The sequence below is a fragment of the Mustelus asterias genome, chromosome 10, assembly GCF_964213995.1.
Source record: "Mustelus asterias chromosome 10, sMusAst1.hap1.1, whole genome shotgun sequence".
Classification (NCBI taxonomy): Eukaryota; Metazoa; Chordata; class Chondrichthyes; order Carcharhiniformes; family Triakidae; genus Mustelus; species Mustelus asterias.
The window spans coordinates 121,709,319-121,731,145 of record NC_135810.1 but is presented as its reverse complement, the minus strand read 5'-3'; positions in this window follow the sequence as shown (position 1 = coordinate 121,731,145).

The following is a 21,827-nucleotide window of genomic DNA, read 5'->3' as shown; positions in this document are numbered from 1 at the left end:
AATTGTTTCCAATTTACATAGATGATTTGGAGTTGGAGACCAAGTGTAGTATGTCAAAATTCGCAGATGACACTAAGATGGGTGGAAGAGCAAAGTGTGCAGAGGACGCTGAAAGTCTGCAAAGGGATATAGATAATCTAAGTGAGTGGGTGAGGGTCTGGTAGATAGTGTACAATGTTGGTAAATGTGAGGTCATCCATTTTGGTAGGAATAACAGCAAAATGGACTATTAGTTAAATGGTAAAAAATTGCAGCATGCTGCTGTGTAGAGGGACCTGGGTGTCCTTGTGCAGGAACCTCAAGGAGTTGGTTTGCAGGTGCAGCAGGTAATTAAGAAGGCAAATGGAATTTTGTCCTTCATTGCTAGAGGGATGGAGTTTAAAAACAGCGAGATTATGTTGCAGCTGTATAAGGTGCTGGTGAGGCCACACCTGGATTGCTGTGTACAGTTTTGGTCTCCTTGCTTGAGAAAGGATATACTGGGACTGGAGGGGCTGCAGAGGAGATTCACTAGGTTGATTCCGGAGTTGAGAGGGTTCACTTAGAACATAGAACATAGAACATTACAGCGCAGTACAGGCCCTTCGGCCCGCGATGTTGCGCCGACCTGTGAAAGCAATCTAAAGCCCATCTAACGTACACTATTCCAATATCATCCATATGTTTATCCAATGACCATTTAAATGCCCTTAATGTTGGCGAGTCCACTACTGTTGCAGGCAGGGCATTCCATGTCCTTACTACTCTCTGAGTAAAGAACCTACCTCTGACATCTGTCCTATATCTATCACCCCTCAATTTAAAGCTATGCCCCCTTGTGCTCGCTATCACCAGCCGAGGAAAAAGGCTCTCACTGTCCACTCTATCTAATCCTCTGATCATCTTATATGCCTCTATTAAGTCACCTCTTAACTTTCTTCTCTCTAACAAAAACAGCCTCAAGTCCCTCAGCCTTTCATCATAAGATCTTCCCACCATACCAGGCAACATCCTGGTAAATTTCCTCTGCACCCTTTCCAATGCTTCCACATCCTTCCTATAATACAGCGACCAGAACTGTACGCAATACTCCAAGTGCGGCCACACCAGAGTTTTGTACAGCTGCAACATGACCTCATGGCTCCGAAACTCAATCCCTCGACCAATGAAAGGTAACACACCGTACGCCTTCTTAACAACCCTATCAACCTGGGTGCCAACTTTCAGGGATCTATGCACATGGACACCGAGATCTCTCTGCTCATCCACACTACCAAGTATCTTACCATTAGTCCAGTACTCTGTATTCCTGTTACTCCTTCCAAAGTGAATCACCTCACACTTTTCCACGTTAAACTCCATTTGCCACCTCTCAGCCCAGCTCCGCAGCTTATCTATGTCCCTCTGTAACCTGCAACATCCTTCTGCACTGTCCACAACTCCACCAGCTTTAGTGTCATCCGCAAATTTACTAACCCATCCTTCTACGCCCTCATCCAGGTCATTAATAAAAATGACAAACAGCAGTGGCCCCAAAACAGATCCTTGCGGTACACCACTAGTAACTGAACTCCAGGATGAACATTTCCCATCAACCCTCTGTCTTCTTACAGCTAGTCAATTTCTGATCCAAATCGCTAAATCACCCTCAATCCCCAATGACTAATGCTCTACTCCTCTCCCCTCTTCCCTTCTGAGCAACAGGGACAGACTCTGTGCCAGAGACCTGTACCCCATGGCTTACCCCTGGTAAGTCCCCCCCCCCCCCCCAACAGTATCCAAAATGGTATACTTGTTATACAGAAGAACGGCTACATGGGATCGCTGCACTGACTGCTTCTTACCCCCCTCTACCCAAGTATCTTCATTTCTAGGAGTAACTACCTCCCTGTAGCTTTTACCTATAGCTGTCCCTGCCTCCCGAATGATCCTGAGTTCATCCAGTTCCAGCTCCAGATCCCTAACACGGTCTTCAAGGAGCTGGAATTGGGTGCACTTCCTGCAGGTGTACTCAGCTGGGACACTAATGGTGTCCCTCACCTCAAACATCCCACAGGAGGAACATTGCACTGCCTGCACTGACATCCCTGCTGACTTCCCTTACTAAGAAACAAAAGAGAAAGAAAGAGAAAATCTTACCAGCTCTCACACCGAGTCTTTTTTTTAGGTTAGAGGAGGGGGGAGGGTGGGAGACACTGCACAGTGTCTTGGGTTTCCTCACCATTCAAATTTATTGGGCAAAACAAAAACCTTCCCAGGTCTCTCTACGGCCTACTTCCGGTTCTCTACTTCTGGCTGCTCTGGAAAAACTCCGAAAAAAAAGTAAGTTAAAAATCAAACTCTTACCTTCCAGCTCCCCTCACAAGAATCGCCTCTCTGCCTGATCCACTGGAACAATGAGGTCGAAACCTCAAAGGTAAGTACCTTTTAAAGAAAAAAAACCAAAAACCTTCCCAGGTCCCTCTACGGCCTACTTCCGGTTCTCTACTTCCGGCTGCTCTGGAAAAACTCCGAAAAAAAAAGTAAGTTAAAAATCAAACTCTTATGAGGAGAGACTGAGTAGACTGGGGCTATACTCAATGGAATTCAGAAGAATGAGGGGAGATCTTATAGAAACATATAAGATTATGAAGGGAATAGATAAGATAGAAGCAGGGAAGTTGTTTCCACTGGCGGATGAAACTAGAACTAGGGGGCATGGCCCCAAAATAAGGGGAAGCAGATTTAAGACTGAATTGAGGAGGAACTTCTTCACACAAAGGGTTGTGAATCTGTGGAATTCCCTGCCCAGTGAAGCAGTTGAGGCTACCTCATTGAATGTTTTTAAGGTAAGGATAGATAAATTTTTGAAAAGTGAAGGAATTAAGGGTTATGGTGAGCGGGCGGGTAAGTGGAGCTGAGTCCACAAAAAGATCAGCCATGATCTCATTGAATGGCGGAGCAGGCTCGAGGGGCCAGATGGCCTACTCCAGCTCCTAGTTCTTATTTTCTTATGTTCTTATTATGGTTTCTCATTTGTCCATTAATAACCGGACGCTATTCTCACTTTAACTCTGACTCCTTCCCTGTTCCCTGGATACGGCAGCCATTTCTATAGTGGCCAATGTGGAGGTTTCCCACCAGCTCACTGCCATGTTTTGACTCAACATCTATCCTCGTGTCCGAGGTTATGCCTAATCTGTGTCTGGGCTGTGAACCAACCATTCATCAAAGTTGTACCTTTCTAATGATATCTCAGATATAGCTATACTAGCTAAGGTTCCCAGGACTATGGCTCTTAAACTATTCAACTTTCCCATTATGTTTCTCGATACCTTGCATGGACTGAAATGTTTAATCACAGTAATACTTTGAAATGAAATAGAAATAGAAATAGAAACCCTACAGTGCAGAAGGAGGTCATTCGGCCCATCGAGGCTGCACCGACCACAATCCCACCCAGGCCCTACCCCCACATATTTACCCGCTAATCCCACTAACCTACGCATCACAGGACTCTAAGGGGCAATTTTTAACCTGGTTAATCAACCTAATCCGCACATCTTTGGACTATGGGAGGAAACCGGAGCACCCGGAGGAAACCCACGCAGACACGAGGAGAAAGTGCAAACTCCACACAGACAGTGACCCGAGCCAGGAATCGAACCCAGGACCCTGGAGCTGTGAAGCAGCAGTGCTAACCACTGTGCTACCGTGCCGCCCCAAATGCATTGAAAACATAAACTTATTTGTCCTAAAATCATAGTTACTTGCTTTAGAACAAAGAACAAAGAGAACAAAGAAAATTACAGCACAGGAACAGGCCCTTCGGCCCTTCAAGCCTGCACCGACCATGCTGCCCGACTGAACTACAACCCCCGGCCCTTCCAGGGACCAATATCCCTCTATTTCCATCCTATTCATGCATTTGTCAAGATGCCCCTTAAAAGTCACTATCATATCTGCTTCCACTACCTCCCCCAGCAGCGAGTTCCAGGCACCCACCACCCTCTGTGTAAAAAAAACTTGCCTCGTACATCTCCTTTAAACCTTGCCCGTCGCACCTTAAACCTGTGCCCCCTAGAAATTGACTCTTCCACCCTGGGACAAAGCTTCTGACTATCCACTCTGTCCATGCCCCTCATAATCTTGTAGACTTCTATCAGGTCACCCCTCAACCTCCATCATTGCAGTGAGAACAAACCAAGTTTCTCCAACCTCTCCTCATAGCTAATGCCCTCCATACCAGGCAACATCCTGATCAATCTTTTCTGTACCCTCACTTTAATTTTCTTATTGTATTAACATAGAACATAGAACATAGAACATAGAACATTACAGCGCAGAACAGGCCCTTCGGCCCACGATGTTGCACCGACCAGTTAAAAAAAAAACTGTGACCCTCCAACCTAAACCAATTTCTTTTCGTCCATGAACCTATCTACGGATCTCTTAAACGCCCCCAAACTAGGCGCATTTACTACTGATGCTGGCAGGGCATTCCAATCCCTCACCACCCTCTGGGTAAAGAACCTACCCCTGACATCGGTTCTATAACTACCCCCCCTCAATTTAAAGCCATGCCCCCTCGTGCTGGATTTCTCCATCAGAGGAAAAAGGCTATCACTATCCACCCTATCTAAACCTCTAATCATCTTATATGTTTCAATAAGATCCCCTCTTAGCCGCCGCCTTTCCAGCGAAAACAATCCCAAATCCCTCAGCCTCTCCTCATAGGATCTCCCCTCCATACCAGGCAACATCCTGGTAAACCTCCTCTGCACCCTCTCCAAAGCCTCCACATCCTTCCTGTAATGTGGGGACCAGAACTGCACACAGTACTCCAAGTGCGGCCGCACCAGAGTTGTGTACAGTTGCAACATAACGCTACGACTCCTAAATTCAATCCCCCTACCAATAAACGCCAAGACACCATATGCCTTCTTAACAACCTTATCTACTTGATTCCCAACTTTCAGGGATCTATGCACACATACACCTAGATCCCTCTGCTCCTCCACACTATTCAAAGTCCTCCCGTTAGCCCTATACTCAACACATCTGTTATTCCTACCAAAGTGAATTACCTCACACTTCTCTGCATTAAACTCCATCCGCCACCTCTCGGCCCAACTTTGCAACCTGTCTAAGTCTTCCTGCAAACTACGACACCCTTCCTCACTGTCTACCACACCACCGACTTTGGTGTCATCAGCAAATTTGCTAATCCACCCAACTATACCCTCATCCAGATCATTAATAAATATTACAAACAGCAGTGGCCCCAAAACAGATCCCTGAGGTACACCACTTGTAACCGCACTCCATGATGAATATTTACTATCAACCACCACCCTCTGTTTCCTATCCGCTAGTCAATTCCTGATCCAATTTCCTAGATCACCCCCAATCCCATACATCTGCATTTTCTGCAGAAGCCTACCATGGTGAACCTTATCAAACGCCTTACTAAAATCCATATATACCACGTCCACTGCCTTGCCCCCATCCACCTCCTTGGTCACTTTCTCAAAAAACTCAATAAGGTTCGTAAGGCACGACCTACCTGCCACAAAACCATGCTGACTATCACCTATCAATTCATTACTCTCCAAATAACTATAAATCCTATCCCTTATAATTTTTTCCAACATCTTGCCGACAACAGAAGTGAGACTCACCGGTCTATAATTCCCGGGGAAGTCTCTGTTCCCCTTCTTAAACAATGGGACAACATTCGCTAACCTCCAATCTTCTGGTACTATACCAGAGGCCAACGACGACCTGAAGATCAGAGCCAGAGGCTCTGCAATCACTTCTCTTGCCTCCCAGAGAATCCTTGGATAAATCCCATCCGGACCAGGGGATTTATCTATTTTCAGACCCTCCAGAATATCCTGCACATCCTCCTTATCAACTGTAATACTGTCTATTCTACTCCCTTGCAACCCAGTGTCCTCCTCAGCTATATTCATGTCCCCTTGCGTGAACACCGAAGAGAAATATTGGTTCAATGCTTCACCAATCTCCTCCGGTTCCACACATAACTTCCCTCTGCCATCTATAACTGGCCCTAAACTTGCCCTAACCAACCTTCTGTTCTTGACATACCTATAGAACGCCTTAGGATTCTCTTTAACCCTATCCGCCAAAGTCTTCTCATGTCCCCTTTTAGCCCTTCTAAGCTCGCTCTTCAACTCCCTCTTAGCCAATCTAAAGCTTTCTAGTGCACTACCCGAGTGCTCACGTCTCATCCGAACATAAGCCTCCTTTTTCTTTTTAACCAACAAAGAAACTTTTTTGGTGCACCACGGTTCCCTAGCCCTACCAATTCCTCCTTGCCTGACAGGGACATACCTATCACAGACTCGCAGTAGCTGCTCCTTGAAAAAACTCCACATGTCGGACGTTCCCAGTCCCTGTAATCTCCTAGTCCAACCTATGTTTCCTAATTCTCTCCTAATAGCCTCATGTGGGTAAGTTATCATTCCTCCACCTACTGTTAGCTTTGTCAATGTCTGTATTCTGTCTAAACTAAGAGAAATCTAAAATAATCACATTCACCTGCTTTAAACCCAACAGCTATGCACTAACATACAGCAGACTGTTAAATTTCACTGAGACCATATTTATTTGATTTGATTTATCATTGTCACATGTATTAACATACAGTGAAAAGTATTTTTTCTTGCGTGCAACACCGCTCATAGAGAAGGAAAGCAGAGAGTGCAGAATGTAGTGTTACAGTCATAGCTAGAGTGTGGAGAAAGATCAACTTAATGCAAGGTCGGTCCATTCAAAAGTCTGACAGCAGCAGGGAAGAAGCTGTTCTTGAGTCGGTTGGTACGTGGCCTCAGACTTTTGTATCTTTTTCCCAACGGAAGAAGGTGGAAGAGAGAATGTCCGGGGTGCGTGGGATCCTTAATTATGCTGTCTGCTTTGGCAAGGCAGTGGAAAGTGTAGACAGAGTCAATAGATGGGAGGCTGATTTGCGTGATGGATTGGGCTACATTCACGACCTTTTGTAGTAATTGGGTTTCAACCTCCCCAGCCCATGAACAAGCTCTTCAGTGAGGTAATGGGTCAGTAATTGGAGGCAACAGGATTGCCACATTCCCCATGCCCTTCCTTTGAAAATCAGAGCATGTTCCGAGGCCTCTGGATCCAGAGACCTCCTCCATGAACACAATGTTCCTGCATTCACCCCTGATGAACTGTTGGGGGTTGTTGGATCTCCTGTAAGCAATTGGAAATTCGAACCATGGTTTTCCCAGCCTAAAATAAGGAGATTTTTTACAGTGGAATGAGATTTTTTGCAAACAGAATGGTATCGGCTGTAACAGGGAGTTGATGCGCCACGAGCCAACCATCCAGTCAACTGAGCTAATTGACAACTATCTTGCAGGGATTGCTCCTGCCTGTTTCAACAACAACAACTGGCACTTATATAGCACGTTTGATGTGATGAAATATCCTGAGGGGCTGTGCAGGGGCATAGACAAACAAACATTGACACTGATGAGCCACATAATGTTTCAGAGTGGGTGAAGGAGATAGGGTTTAAGGAGCGCCTTAAAGGAGGACAGAGAGATAGAGAGGCTCAGAGGTTTAAGAAGGGAATTCCAGAGTTTAGGGCATGGTCACCAGTGGTGAATCAAAGGAAGCGAGGGAACGGGAAAGAAGGCCAAATTGGAGGGTTGTGGGGCTGGAGGAGATTATGGAGGTAGGAAGGATCATGGTGGGATTGGAATGCAATAATTAAAATTGAAGCAGGCGGGAGAGGTGGAGTGGCAAAGAGGTTTAGAGAGGCGATGCCGGAGCTTAGGGAGTAGACAGCTCGGATTATGTATGGGGCACACGCAGTAAATACGATTTGAAGAGGTTCTCTTTCACGAGAGATAGGGGATCAGTAATCGCTGTGCAAATTAAGCCGTATGGATTTACAAGGCAGTTCAACAGCCCTTTTGGATCATTCAATGTGCCAGAAAGTACTGATGCTTGATCGAGTGGAGTTGTCACAGAGATGAGAAGCAATCAACTGGAGCTGTACTGAGCTGATCAATACTGTGCTGTTATTCCAGGAAGCGAGAGGGAGCAATTAGCAGCAGCATCGGATGTTAAAAGCATCAACGAGGAGGCCCAGTGAAGTGTAAGTGTGACTCTGTTTACGACAGATGCGATGTTAACCCAACGGCTGGGGGTGTGCAGCAAGTCTACCAAAAATTGCTTATCATCAGAACATTTCGACCCCTATCCAACTCTAAAGAGATGAGAAGAGCAGGTTTTGAATTGATATAGCAATGGTCACCACCCCAGGACATCCAAAAGTGTTGCACGGCCAATTACGTACTTTTGAAGTGCAGTCACTGTTGTAATGTGGGGGGGCGAAGTGGAGAGAGAGTTAAGGCAGAGTCAAACAGATCAATACAGACTCACAAAGAATGGAGGGGAGGATTGCAGAGATAAAGACAGGCAGAGAGGATGAGAAAGAGGCAGAATGTAAAGCATCACTGTAACATGAATCACCAATAGAAGATAATGTGGAACAGAGCTCCTGAGTTCACTGATCAGGAAGCAGTGCTGTTCCTGTGATGGGGGTGGTGCGGAGGTACTCCATCCACAAACATGCACTCGATTTCATTGGTTATTTGTTCTGTTGCTGGGCAACCCACAGGAGTTGCAATATCTGCAGAATGAGAAAGATTCCAGTCAAAGGAACAATTTTGACATTATCTCAGAGAGAGATGAGATGGGGAGGATGGGGACACATACTAGAATTTAGTGTAAGTTCACAAATATTATCTGAAGCAAGTCTTGGCGTTATACCACATTCACAGTGCCTCATAGACACCATAAAACACTTTGCATGCATTGAATTACTTTGAAGTGTATTTATTTGTAATTTGTATTTTGCGCATGGCAAGATCCCACAGACAGTAATGAGGTGAATGGCCAGTTGGAGAGTTTAGGTAGAGGGAGTTAGCTGGCCAGGACACCAGCCTATCGAATGGGTCTCCTCCCTTCGCCCCCCCCCAACAGGCTATTGGGGGGTCAGTGTACTATGCCAGCTGAAAAAAACAGGTGTTGCAACTGTCTGAGAAAATGCGATGAGTTGACTCCCTCAGACACTGATTTTACAAGGTTTTTAGTGTGTGGGAGAGAGTGCTTTTATGTCTTGCTATCTTCTTTCTTATTCATTCAAGGGATGTGGGTATCGCTGGCTAGGCCAGCCTTTACTGCTCATTCCTAATTGCCCTTGAGAAGGTGGTCGTGAGCCGCCTTCTTGAACCACTGCAGTCCATGTGATGTAGGTACACCCACAGTGCTGTTAGGGAGGGAGTTCCAGGATTTTGGCCCAGCAACAGTGAGCAGACGGTGATATATTTCCAAGTCAGGATGATGAGTGGCTTGGAGGGGAACTTCCAAGTCGTGATGCTCCCATGTGTCTGCTGCTCCTGTCCTTCTCGGTGGTAAAGGTTATGAATTTGGAGGATGTTGTCAAAAGAGCCTTGGTGAGTTGCTGCAGTGCATCTTGCAGATAGTACACACTGCTGCTACTGAGCATCGGTGACGGAGGGAGTGAATGTCTAAGGTGGTGGATGGGGTACGAATCAAGCGGGCTGCTTTGTCCTGGATGGTGCCAAGCTCCTTGAGTTTTGTTGGAGCTGCACCCATCCAGGCAAGTGGCAAGTATTCCATCACACTCCTGACTTGTGCAGTTGTAATTCTCCTGGTTTCTCCACAGAGGATATTTCAAAGCAACTCGCCATTAAACAATCCTGGATCCAGTGGAAGCAAAACCCACTTGACGCCTCTGATATTTTATTCATGCGGCTGTCTCCATCGATCACTTCCCATTATCCAACACATTGCCTTTTAGTTCAGTCAGGCTTGGCTTCAAGCTAGGCCCTGAGGGAGGCTGTGAGGGCAAGGTGGAATCGTCAAGCTGTGATGGCACATCGCAGGCAGCGCGCAAACAAAGGAAAATAATAAGATATACATTGATATCGAGGTCCGTCAGTCCCTCAGTACATTACAAGGAGTTAGGGTAAAGAGAACCAGTTGTTGTAGTGAGGGTGCAATACAACAACAAAGCTTAACCTAAGCAACTGGAATGTGTTGAGAGGTGAACGTTGGCCGGGACACTGGGGAGACCTCTGTATCTAACCCGGTGCTGTAGCTGTCCTGGGAGTGTTTGATGGGGGGACAGTGTAGAGGGAGCTTTACTCTGTATCTAACCCCGTGCTGTACCTGTCCTGGGAGTGTTTGATGGGGGGACAGTGTAGAGGGAGCTTTACTCTGTATCTAACCCCGTGCTGTACCTGTCCTGGGAGTGTTTGATGGGGGGACAGTGTAGAGGGAGCTTTACTCTGTATCTAACCCCGTGCTGTACCTGTCCTGGGAGTGTTTGATGGGGACAGTGTAGAAGGAGCTTTACTCTGTATCTAACCCCGTGCTGTACCTGTCCTGGGAGTGTTTGATGGGGGGACAGTGTAGAGGGAGCTTTATTCTGTATCTAACCCCGTGCTGTACCTGTCCTGGGAGTGTTTGATGGGGACAGTGTAGAGGGAGCTTTACTCTGTATCTAACCCCGTGCTGTACCTGTCCTGGGAGTGTTTGATGGGGGACAGTGTAGAGGGAGCTTTACTCTGTATCTAACCCCGTGCTGTACCTGACCTGGGAGTGTTTGATGGGGACAGTGTAGAGGGAGCTTTACTCTGTATCTAACCCCGTGCTGTACCTGTCCTGGGAGTGTTTGATGGGGACAGTGTAGAGGGAGCTTTACTCTGTATACAACACTGTGCTGTTGTCCTGGAATTCCCTCCCTAAACCGTTCTATCTTATCCCTTGTACCAGGACAGGTACAACACGGGGTTGTTAAAAAGTTAAAGAGTCAGCATCTGAACAGAGTGCTGCGGGGAGAGTGGAATACATTAATAAATGTTATCACGGTGAGCAATGATGAGGTGGCGGGTGGGCAGTGCACTGTGTGGGGACAGCTCTGTGTGATAAATCTGGGTCAGTCAGGGTAAGACTGTTGCAAATTCCTCTAGAGAGTTGTTGGCTATAGAGGAGGGAGGGAGAGGTGGACAGGGCTTAAGGAGCTAGGACTCATTTATATTCACTCTGCTTTGGTGGTGTGTGATTAAACAAGTAGAAGGCACTTTACAGCCTCCCGGTCTCAACATCGAATTCAACAACTTCAGATTATTTGCTCTACCCCACCTCCACCCCCTTTGTTTTCATTCTATTTTATTTAATTTTTTATTGTTCTCTACCTTTTATTTCTTTATTGTCTTTCTTCATTTTTCTTCCCCCTCTTTTTCCCCTACTTCATCCCCCTTCCCTTACCTTTACTCCCCCTCTGTCCCATCCATTTTTCCCCCTCCTCCAACATCCTCATCTGTCACAGTGTGGTGAACCATCGTTGGTTCACCACTGGGGTTTGTTACCATGTTACTGTTGGACTAGGGTGTTATTACTGTGGGGGTTGTACTATGTTGTTGGGTTAGGGTGTTTACCTGTTATGAGAGTTATCGTGGCACATTCCAGTGGGGTCCCGCCTCCGGTGGCAGGGTATAAGACCCCCTGCTCCGGCAGGACCCCTTCAGTCTGAACTGGTGTATTCGTGTTAGTAGTTCCCTTGTTACTTTATTAAAGCCTTCAATACCGAAGCCTTGATTCCATGTGCTTATTGACGCGCATCAATTTAATAAAGTAAACAGAAAACTCACAACTGTGCAACAAGAAGAAAAAAAAACAGAGAGTATGGAACAGATCCTAAAACCGGATCGTCTGACACTGGACCCACGTGCGGTCAGTGCAGCTAACACATTCGACCATTGGTGGAAGTGCTTTGAGGACTACCTGGCAGCCTCGGTAGCTATCACTACGGACAGTGATAGACTCCAGGTCCTCCACGCGAGGGTAAGCGACACGATTTACCTAGCCATTCGTGCAGCTCCCACTTACCAGGGTGCCGTCGAGCTCCTAAAGAATAGGTACATTATGCCACCCAACGAGATACATGCTCGTTACCTCCTCGCTACACGACGTCAGCAGTCGGGCGAAACCATAGAGGATTATGCCAATGAGCTCCTGCAGCTTGCCAGGGGTTGCGACTGTAAGGACGTCTCCGCCGAGCAGTATATGTACGACCTCGCCCGAGACGCGTTCGTAGCAGGGGTAGGGTCCTCGTACATCAGGCTTAAATTGCTAGAAAAGGGGAAACTCAACTTGACCCAGGCAATGGGGATGGCCGTGAGGTTGGAGGCGGCGTCGAAGAGCTTGGCGCTGTACCCCGAGGACCACGTGCAGTCAACGTGGTTGGAGCAAGCTCTGCTCCCTCCTCGCCCCGCGAACCCACGCTCCCAGACCGATTCGACGACGGCGGCAGCTCCAGGTGGCCAGCGATGCTATTTTTGTGGAGGGGCCAAGCATCCACGGCAACAGTGTCCGGCAAGAACGGCAATCTGCAGCCAGTGCGGTAAAAAAGGCCACTACGGCAAAGTCTGCAGGTCCAAACCTAAAAACGGCAGTGCAGCTTGTAACCCTCCAGAACGGAGACCATCTCTTTCAGCGTCGCAGTACACACGAGGTCCGACCACGTGCGATCTCAGGACGGCGCCATCGTGGCAGACAGAGGAGGAGGAAGACCACCAGGAGTCGCTGCGCTTGGCGCCCTCGCCCACGTGCGATCCATGGGGGCGGCCATCATGGTCCACGACGACTAGGAGCGACCAGCAGGGGTCCTCAGCATCCACATCGGCAGCATGCAGCAGCGACCAGCAGGGGTCCTCAGCATCCACATCGGCAGCATGCAGTGACGCCCAGGGGCCAACGGTGGCGTCGATCTCTCTGGATCAGACCAGGCATTACAGACTGGAACATTCTATGATGGAGGTAAAGGTTAGTGGCAGAACTGTGAATTGTCTGTTTGACAGTGGGAGCACCGAAAGTTTCATACACCCTGAAACTGCTAAAAGGTGTGGACTCCGGGTTCTCCCTGCCAAACAGACAATTTCCATGGCATCACAGTCCCGGTCTGTACCGATCCAAGGACGATGTATGGTAACTCTTGAGGTACAGGGCACAGTTTACGAGCAATACAGGCTCCTTGTGCTACCTCACCTTTGCGCGCCAATTCTCCTCGGACTAAACTTTATGGTCCACATGAAGAGTGTGATCCTACAGTACGGTGGGCCACTCCCTTCACTGGCAGTAGAGAATCAGCCGCAGCCTCCAAATTGCCCAAAGCACCCCGCGTGCAATTTATCCACCCTGAAGATCACGACACCATCCCTTTTTAAAAATCTGGTACCTGGCTGCAAGCCCATCGCTACTAAAAGTAGGCGTTACAGCGCTGAGGACCGGATCTTTATTAGATCTGAGGTTCAGCGGCTCCTCAAGGAAAGGATCATACAGGCCAGTGCTAGTCCGTGGAGAGCGCAGGTCGTGGTAGTCAAAAGCGGGAACAAACCTCGGATGGTCATCGACTATAGTCAGACCATTAATAGATACACGCAGCTGGATGCGTATCCTCTCCCGCGCATTTCTGATATGGTCAATCAGATTGCGCAGTACCGAGTGTTTTCTACCATAGACCTTAAGTCCGCCTACCATCAACTCCCCATCCGCCCAGAGGACCGACAATATACGGCTTTTGAGGCGGATGGTCGTCTATACCAATTCCTCAGGGTTCCATTTGGTGTCACCAATGGGGTCTCGGTCTTCCAGCGTGCTATGGACCGAATGGTGGACCAGAACGGGTTGCGGGCTACCTTCCCGTACCTGGATAACGTCACCATCTGCGGCCATGACCAGCAGGACCACGACACGAATCTCCAACACTTTCTGCGCACTGCATCTCGCCTGAATCTGACCTATAACAGGGAGAAGTGCGTATTCCGTACGCGTAGGTTAGCCATCCTCGGATACGTGGTGGAAAACGGGGTCATTGGCCCTGATCCAGACCGTATGCGCCCACTCACTGAACTTCCCTTGCCCGCTAGCACGAAGGCACTGAGGAGATGCCTCGGGTTCTTTTCATATTATGCACAGTGGGTCCGCAACTACGCGGACAAAGCTCGTCCACTCATTAAGTCCACGACCTTCCCACTTACGCCGGAGGCCCAATTGGCCTTCAAGGTTTTGAAAAGCGACATCTCGAAAGCCACGATGCACGCGGTGGATGAATCCATCCCTTTCCAGGTGGAGAGTGATGCATCTGACTTCGCCCTAGCCGCCACACTAAACCAGGCAGGCAGGCCCGTCGCGTTCTTTTCCCGCACCCTTCAAGGCCCAGAAATTCGGCACTCAGCGGTGGAAAAGGAGGCTCAGGCCATTGTGGAGGCAGTCAGACACTGGCGCCATTACCTGGCAGGTAAGCGGTTCACCCTGATCACGGATCAACGATCCGTGGCGTTTATGTTCAGTAACACGCAGAGGGGCAAGATCAAGAACGATAAGATCTTGCGGTGGAGAATTGAGCTCTCCACCTATAATTACGATATTATGTATCGTCCAGGGAAGCTCAATGAGCCCTCGGATGCCCTCTCGCGCGGAACATGCGCCATCATGCAGGAGGACCGCTTGAAGGCTCTCCACAATGATCTGTGTCATCCTGGAGTCACCAGACTCTACCACTTCATCAAAGCCCGCAACCTGCCCTACTCGGTGGAGGATGTCAGGTCAGTAACTAGAAGCTGTCGGATTTGCGCAGAATGCAAACCACACTTTTAGCGACCAGACCGGGCACAATTGGTCAAGGCCACTCGCCCTTTTGAGAGGCTGAGTGTGGATTTTAAGGGCCCCCTTCCCTCAACGGACCGGAATGTCTATTTTCTCAATATAATAGACGAGTATTCCCGGTTTCCGTTTGTTTTCCCCTGTGCGGACACGTCAACTGCCACCGTCATCAAGGTTTTCAGTGAACTTTTTACCCTGTTCGGGTACCCCTGCTACATTCATAGCGACAGGGGCTCGTCGTTCATGAGCAATTCCTGCTCTCATTCGGGATTGCCTCTAGTAGAACCACGAGCAACAACCCTAGGGGTAACGGACAGGTGGAAAGGGAGAATGCTACAGTCTGGAAGGCTGTCCTACTGGCACTGAAATCCAGGGGCCTTCCAGTCTCCCGTTGGCAGGAGGTCCTTCCAAATGCGCTCCATGCTATCCGCTCCCTCCTGTGTACGGCAACCAATGCTACTCCCCACGAGAGGATGTTCTCATTCCCTCGGAAGTCGTCCTCGGGGACCTCATTGCCAGCCTGGTTGACATACCCAGGACCCGTCCTTCTGCGGCGCCATGTGAGGGCTCGCAAGTCCGACCCCTTGGTCGAACCGGTCCAACTCCTCCACGCCAACCCTCAGTATGCCTATGTGGCATATCCTGACGGGCGAGAGGACACTGTCTCCATTAGAGACCTGGCGCCCGCAGGGGACGTAGCAACCCCTGTCGCTCCTATTCCCCCAGTCACAAATCCACTACTCCTCATTACTTCCCCAGACGTGGCGCGGTCAGCACCGGGACCAGTGCATAACACTTTTACTCCCATGTACAGCTTGCCTGAGACTCGGAGATCGGCGCCACCATCATCATCACCACCACCACTACCACCAAACGTTCCAGGATCCCCTGCACCATCGCCTCACCAGGGCCAGCCGGCCCGGGAGTCCTTGAGGGGACAGCCAGACGTTACTTTAAGAGCGCCACCACAAGCACCTGCTCCGTTTTCGCAACCGGTGTTGAAGAGATCGGCACCTGCTCCGGTTTCGCAACCGGTGTTGAGGAGATCGCAGCGTTGGTGCGGTCCTCCAGACCGTCTGGACTTGTGAATCCTGTGACTTTTCTGTTATTGTCTGTTATATGACCAGTTTTTCGTCCACCCCGCCACCTTTTGTTCTTAAAGGAGGGGTGAATGTGGTGAACCATCGTTGGTTCACCACTGGGGCTTGTTACCATGTTACTGTTGGACTAGGATGTTATTACTGTGGGGGTTGTATTATGTTGTTGGGTTAGGGTGTTTACCTGTTAGAGTTATCGTGGCACATTCCAGTGGGGTCCCGCCTCCGGTGGCAGGGTATAAGACCCCCTGCTCCGGCAGGACCCCTTCAGTCTGAACTGGTGTATTCGTGTTAGTAGTTCCCTTGTTACTTTATTAAAGCCTTCAATACCGAAGCCTTGATTCCATGTGCTTATTGACGCGCATCACACAGTTTACCCTCTCATTTTAGCTTCTCTTCCGTTTGGCCATTCACCCTTTATTCTCTCTATGGGCTGCCATTAGCAGTCTTTCCCCTGGTTTCTATGGCTATGACTCATCTTTCATTCCGTCCCCCTGCAGTATAAATATCTCCCACTTTCTCTGCCTTTTAGCTTTGACAAAGGGTCGTCTGGACTAGAAACATCAGCTCTTTTCTCTCCTTACAGATGCTGCCAGACCTGCTGAGATTTTCCAGCATTTTTCCTTTTGGTAAGAGGAAAATCAAGCCATCTGTTTGGCAGTTTTGGAAAGGCACGCCTGGGGCCCAGGAAGCTGCGGTTTAAAAGTAGCAACTATCTTACTGCCTAATACACACACAGGACTGTGGTCAGCGTCAATGACCTTTAGACTCGACTCAAAAACCGAACACTGTTGGGTTTCATTGGTAATCAGTTCTAAGAATCAATACCAGCAGCTTCTCCGTGAGCAGTTTGTGATTTTCACTGAAACATGACACTTGCAGGCAGCGATCTACAAAAGAGCAGCAAAAATTCTGCAACCATTATGATTCATGGCAATTATTAGTAAACTTGATTACAGTGAATAACAGCTTTGGTGTCTACAGGAAGAACAGCATCACTTGTGTAAATTGTAAAGAATAGCAGCCCCTGTGTACATTATAGAGAATGGCAGCCCCTGTGTTATTATACAGAATCACAGCCCCTGTGTATATTATAGAGAATGGCAGCCCCTGTGTATATTATAGAGAATAGCAGCCCCTGTGTATATTATACAGAATCACAGCCCCTGTGTTATTATACAGAATCACAGCCCCTGTGTATATTATACAGAATCACAGCCCCTGTGTTATTATTCAGAATCGCAGCCTCTGTGAATATTATAGAGAATAGCAGCCCCTGCGTACATTATAGAGAATAGCAGCCCCTGTGTATATTATGGAGAATAGCAACCTCTGTGTATGTTATAGTGAATAGCAGCCTCTGTGAATATTATAGAGAATAGCATCCCCTGTGTATATTATTAAAGAATAGCAGTCTCTGTGTAAATTATGGAGAATAGCAGCCTCTATGTATATTATACAGAATAGCAGCCCGTGTATATTATCAGAGAATAGCAGTCACTGTGGCTATTACAGAGAATAGCAGCCCCTGTGTATATTATCAGAGAATAGCAGTCCCTGTGGATATTACAGAGAATAGCAGCCTGTGCATATATTATAAAGAATAGCATGTCCCTGTGTGTATTATAGAGAATAACAGCCTCTGTGTATATTATAGAGAATAGCAGCCCCTGTGTACATTATAGAGAATAGCAGCCCCTGTGTATTATTAGAGAATAGCAGTCCCTGTGTATATTACAGAGAATAGGAGCCTCTGTGTACATTATAAAGAATAGCAGCCCCTGTGTATATTATAGAGAATAACAGCCTCTGTGAATATTATAGAGAATAGCAGCCCCTGTGTATATTATAGAGAATAACAGCCTCTGTGAATATTATAGAGAATAGTAACACCTGTGTATATTATAGAGAATAGTGGTCTCTGTGTATATTATAGAGAATAGCAGTTCCCGTGGATATTATAAAGAATAGCAGCCCCTGTGTATATTATAGAGAATAGCAGCCCCTGTGTATATTATAGAGAATAGCAGCCCCTGTGTATATTATAGAGAATAGCAGTCCCTGTGTATATTATAGAGAATAGCAGCCCCTGTGTATATTATAGAGAATAGTGGTCTCTGTGTATATTATAGAGAATAGCAGTTCCCGTGGATATTATAAAGAATAGCAGCCCCTGTGTATATTATAGAGAATAGCAGCCCCTGTGTATATTATAGAGAATAGCAGCCCCTGTGTATATTATAGAGAATAGCAGCCCCTGTGTATATTATAGAGAATAGCAGAACTTGTGTATATTATAGAGAATAGCAGCCCCTGTGTACATTATAGAGAATAACAGCCCCTGTGTATATTATAGAGAATAGCAGCCCCTGTGTATATTATTAGAGAGTAGCAGCCCCTGTGTATATTACAGAGAATAGCAGCCCCTGTGCATATTATAGAGAATAGCAACCCCTGTGTATATTATAGAGAATAGCAGTCCCTGTGTATATTATAGAGAATAGCAGTCCCTGTGTATATTATAGAGAATAGCATTCTCTGTGTATATTATAGAGAATAGCAGTTCCTGTAGATATTATAGAGAGTAGCAGCCCCTGGGTATATTATAGAGAATAGCAGAACTTGTGTATATTATAGAGAATAGCAGCCCCTGTGTATAGTATGGAGTATACAACTTGTTGGACTTTAACCTGGTGTTGTTAAAACTCTTACTATATTATAGAGAACAGCAGTCCCTGTGCATATTATAGAGAATAGCAGTCCCTGTGCATATTATAGAGAATAGCAGCCCCTGTGTATATTATGGAGAATAGCGGTCTCTGTGTATATTATTAGAGAGTAGCAGCCCCTGTGCATATTATAGAGAATAGCAGTCCCTGTGTATATTATAGAGAATAGCAGCCCCTGTGCATATTATAGAGAATAGCAGCCCCTGTGTATATTATGGAGAATAGCGGTCTCTGTGTATATTATTAGAGAGTAGCAGCCCCTGTGCATATTATAGAGAATAGCAGTCCCTGTGTATGTTATGGAGAGTAGCAGTCCCTGTGTATATTATAGAGAATAGCAGCCCCTGTGTATATTATAGAGAATAGCAGTCCCTGTGTATACTATAGAGAATAGCAGCCCCTGTGTATATTATAGAGAATAGTAACACCTGTGTATATTATAGAGAATAGCATGTCCCTGTGTGTATTATAGGGAATAGCAGCCCCTGTGTATAGTATGGAGTATACAACTTGTTGGACTTTAACCTGGTGTTGTTAAAACTCTTACTATATTATAGAGAACAGCAGTCCCTGTGCATATTATAGAGAATAGCAGTCTCTGTGTATATTATAGAGAATAGTAGCCCCTGTGTATATTATAGAGTAAGAAGTCTCATAAAACCAGGTGAAAGTCCAACAGGTTTATTTGGTAGCACAAGCCACAAGCTTTCAGAGCACTGCCCCTTCATCAGGTGGGTGGGAGATGTGTTCACAAACAGGGCACATATAGACACAAACTCAATTTACAAGATAATGGTTGGAATGCGAGTCTTTACAGGTAATCAAGTTTTATAGGTACAGACAACATGAGTGGAGAGTGGATTAAGCACAGGTTAAAGAGATGTGAATTGTCTCCAGCCAGGACAGTTAGTGAGATTTTGCAAGCCCAGGCAAGTCGTGGGGGTTACAGATAGTGTGAAATGAACCCAAGATCCCGGTTGAGGCCGTCCTCATGTGTGTGGAACTTGGCTATCAGCTTCTGCTCAGCGATTCTGCGTTGTCGTGTGTCATGAAGGCCGCCTTGGAGAGCGCTTACCTGAAGATCAGAGGCCGAATGCAGGTGACTGCTGAAGTGTTCCCCAACAGGAAGAGAACACTCTTGCCTGGTGATTGTCGAGTGGTGTTCATTCATCTGTTGTCGTAACGTCTGCATGGTCTCCCCAATGTACCATGCCTTGGGACATCCTGCAAAATCTCACCAACTGTCCTGATTGGAGACAATACACATCTCTTTAACCTGTGCTTAACCCTCTCTCCACTATTTGTGTCTATATATGTCCTGTTGATGAACACATCTCCCACTCACCTGATGAAGGGGCAGTGCTCCGAAAGCGTGTGGCTTGTGCTACCAAATAAACCTGTTGGATTTTAACCTGGTGTTGTGAGACTTCTTACTGTGCTTATCCCAGTCCAACGCCGGCATCTCCACATCATATACTATAGAGAATAGCAGTCCCTGTATATATTATAGAGAATAACAATCCCTGTGTACATTATAGAGAGTAGAAGTTCCTGTTTATATTATAGAGAATAGCAGTCTCTGTGTATATTATAGAGAATAGCAGTCTCTGTGTATATTATAGAGAATAGCAGCCCCTGTGTATATTATCGAGCATTGCAACCCCTGTATTATGGAGAATACAGTAAGAAGTTTAACAACACCAGGTTAAAGTCCAACAGGTTTATTTGGTAGCAAAAGCCACTTGCTACCAAATAAACCTGTTGGACGTTAACCTGGTGTTGTTAAACTTCTTACTGTGTTTACCCCAGTCCAACGCCGGCATCTCCACATTATGGAGAATAGCAGTCCCTGTTTATATTATAGAGAATAGCAACCCCTATGTATGTAAGGGAGAATTGCAGCTCCTCTGTATATATCAGACAGTTTTTATTTTATATATCTGAAGAGCAGGTTAAGATCAGTGCATGGGGGTATTTTAACAGGATTGGAGTGGATAATTGATAGGCTGCCATTAACTAACCCTGCCATTCGTCCAGTGTCTGTGTAATATGGGTGTTAAAATTGTGTCCACAGATACAGGAACAAATGGAAAAAATAGAGGCTAAATGTAACCTCTGAGATGATAGATTATTTGTCCATTGTACACACCGTCAAATTGTAACGCAGAGATGGAGCGATAGACAGAGGTGGACAGAGAGAAAGTCAGAGAGGTATCAGAAAGATATAAGAAAAATAGAGAAATAGGGAGAGAGTGATGGGAGATATCAAAGAGATAAAGAAAACTAGAGAAAGTGAGATAGAGAGAGAGAGCGAGATATCAAATAGAGTAGAGAGTGAGATAGAGAGAAAGAAAGAGAGAAGGACAGAGACTTGTCAGATGCAGAGATAGAGAGACAGAGTTAGAGACAGATATCAGAGATAGAGAGATATTAGAGAGATAGCAAGTGATAGAGGTATCAGAGAGATGGAAAGAGAAATAGAGATAGAGAGAGAGAAGCAGGGTGATCGAGAGGTATCAGCGAGGCAGACAGAGAGATAGACAGTGATATAGAGACTTTGAGGTAGAGAAAGACCGAGAGTTATCAGAGAGGTAGAGAAAAATGGCGAGATAGATATCAGAGAGGAAGAGATAGACAGAGAAACAGAGAGATAGAAAGATATAGAGAGAATTGGAGAATCAGAGAGATAGAGGCATGGGCAAAAACGGCAACTGAAAATGTACAGAGTAAACTGAGATTATTTGGGGTTCTGACTGCTTAGCAACCACATTACGGTGGGGGATGAAAGCATTTTCAGGATGACATGCCGACAGAGAGAGTGAGAGAGACTGACAGAGAGAGTGAGAGAGAGACTGACAGAGAGAGAAAGAGACTGACGGAGAGAGGGAGTGAGACTGAGGGCCTGATTTTACCTTTTGAGTCTAAGTGCCGAATCTGGGCGTCAAATAGATCTGAGCCTGGAATCCTCTTTCCAGCGCGCCCATACGCGTTTTGCCGGCTCTGGTCCGATTCGCGCTGTGGGCGGGGCTTATCGCTGCCGGAACGATCAGAGCTCTGAACTGCGCATGCGCAGTTCGAAAAACAATCCGAAGCAGCGCGCCCGTGTGGGGAGAAAAAAGCAGAGAGAGCGGCTCTCTGACCCAGATCATCTGCGGGGGAGGGGGGCGGAGGAGGAGAGGGGGCAGGACCAGATCACCCTCTGGGGGGGTTGGTGGGGGGTTGGGGGGTGGGGGGAGGAGAGGGGGTGTGACGGGTCTATCTGGCTCACCAAGTCAGTTACAATACTGCGTTCAGC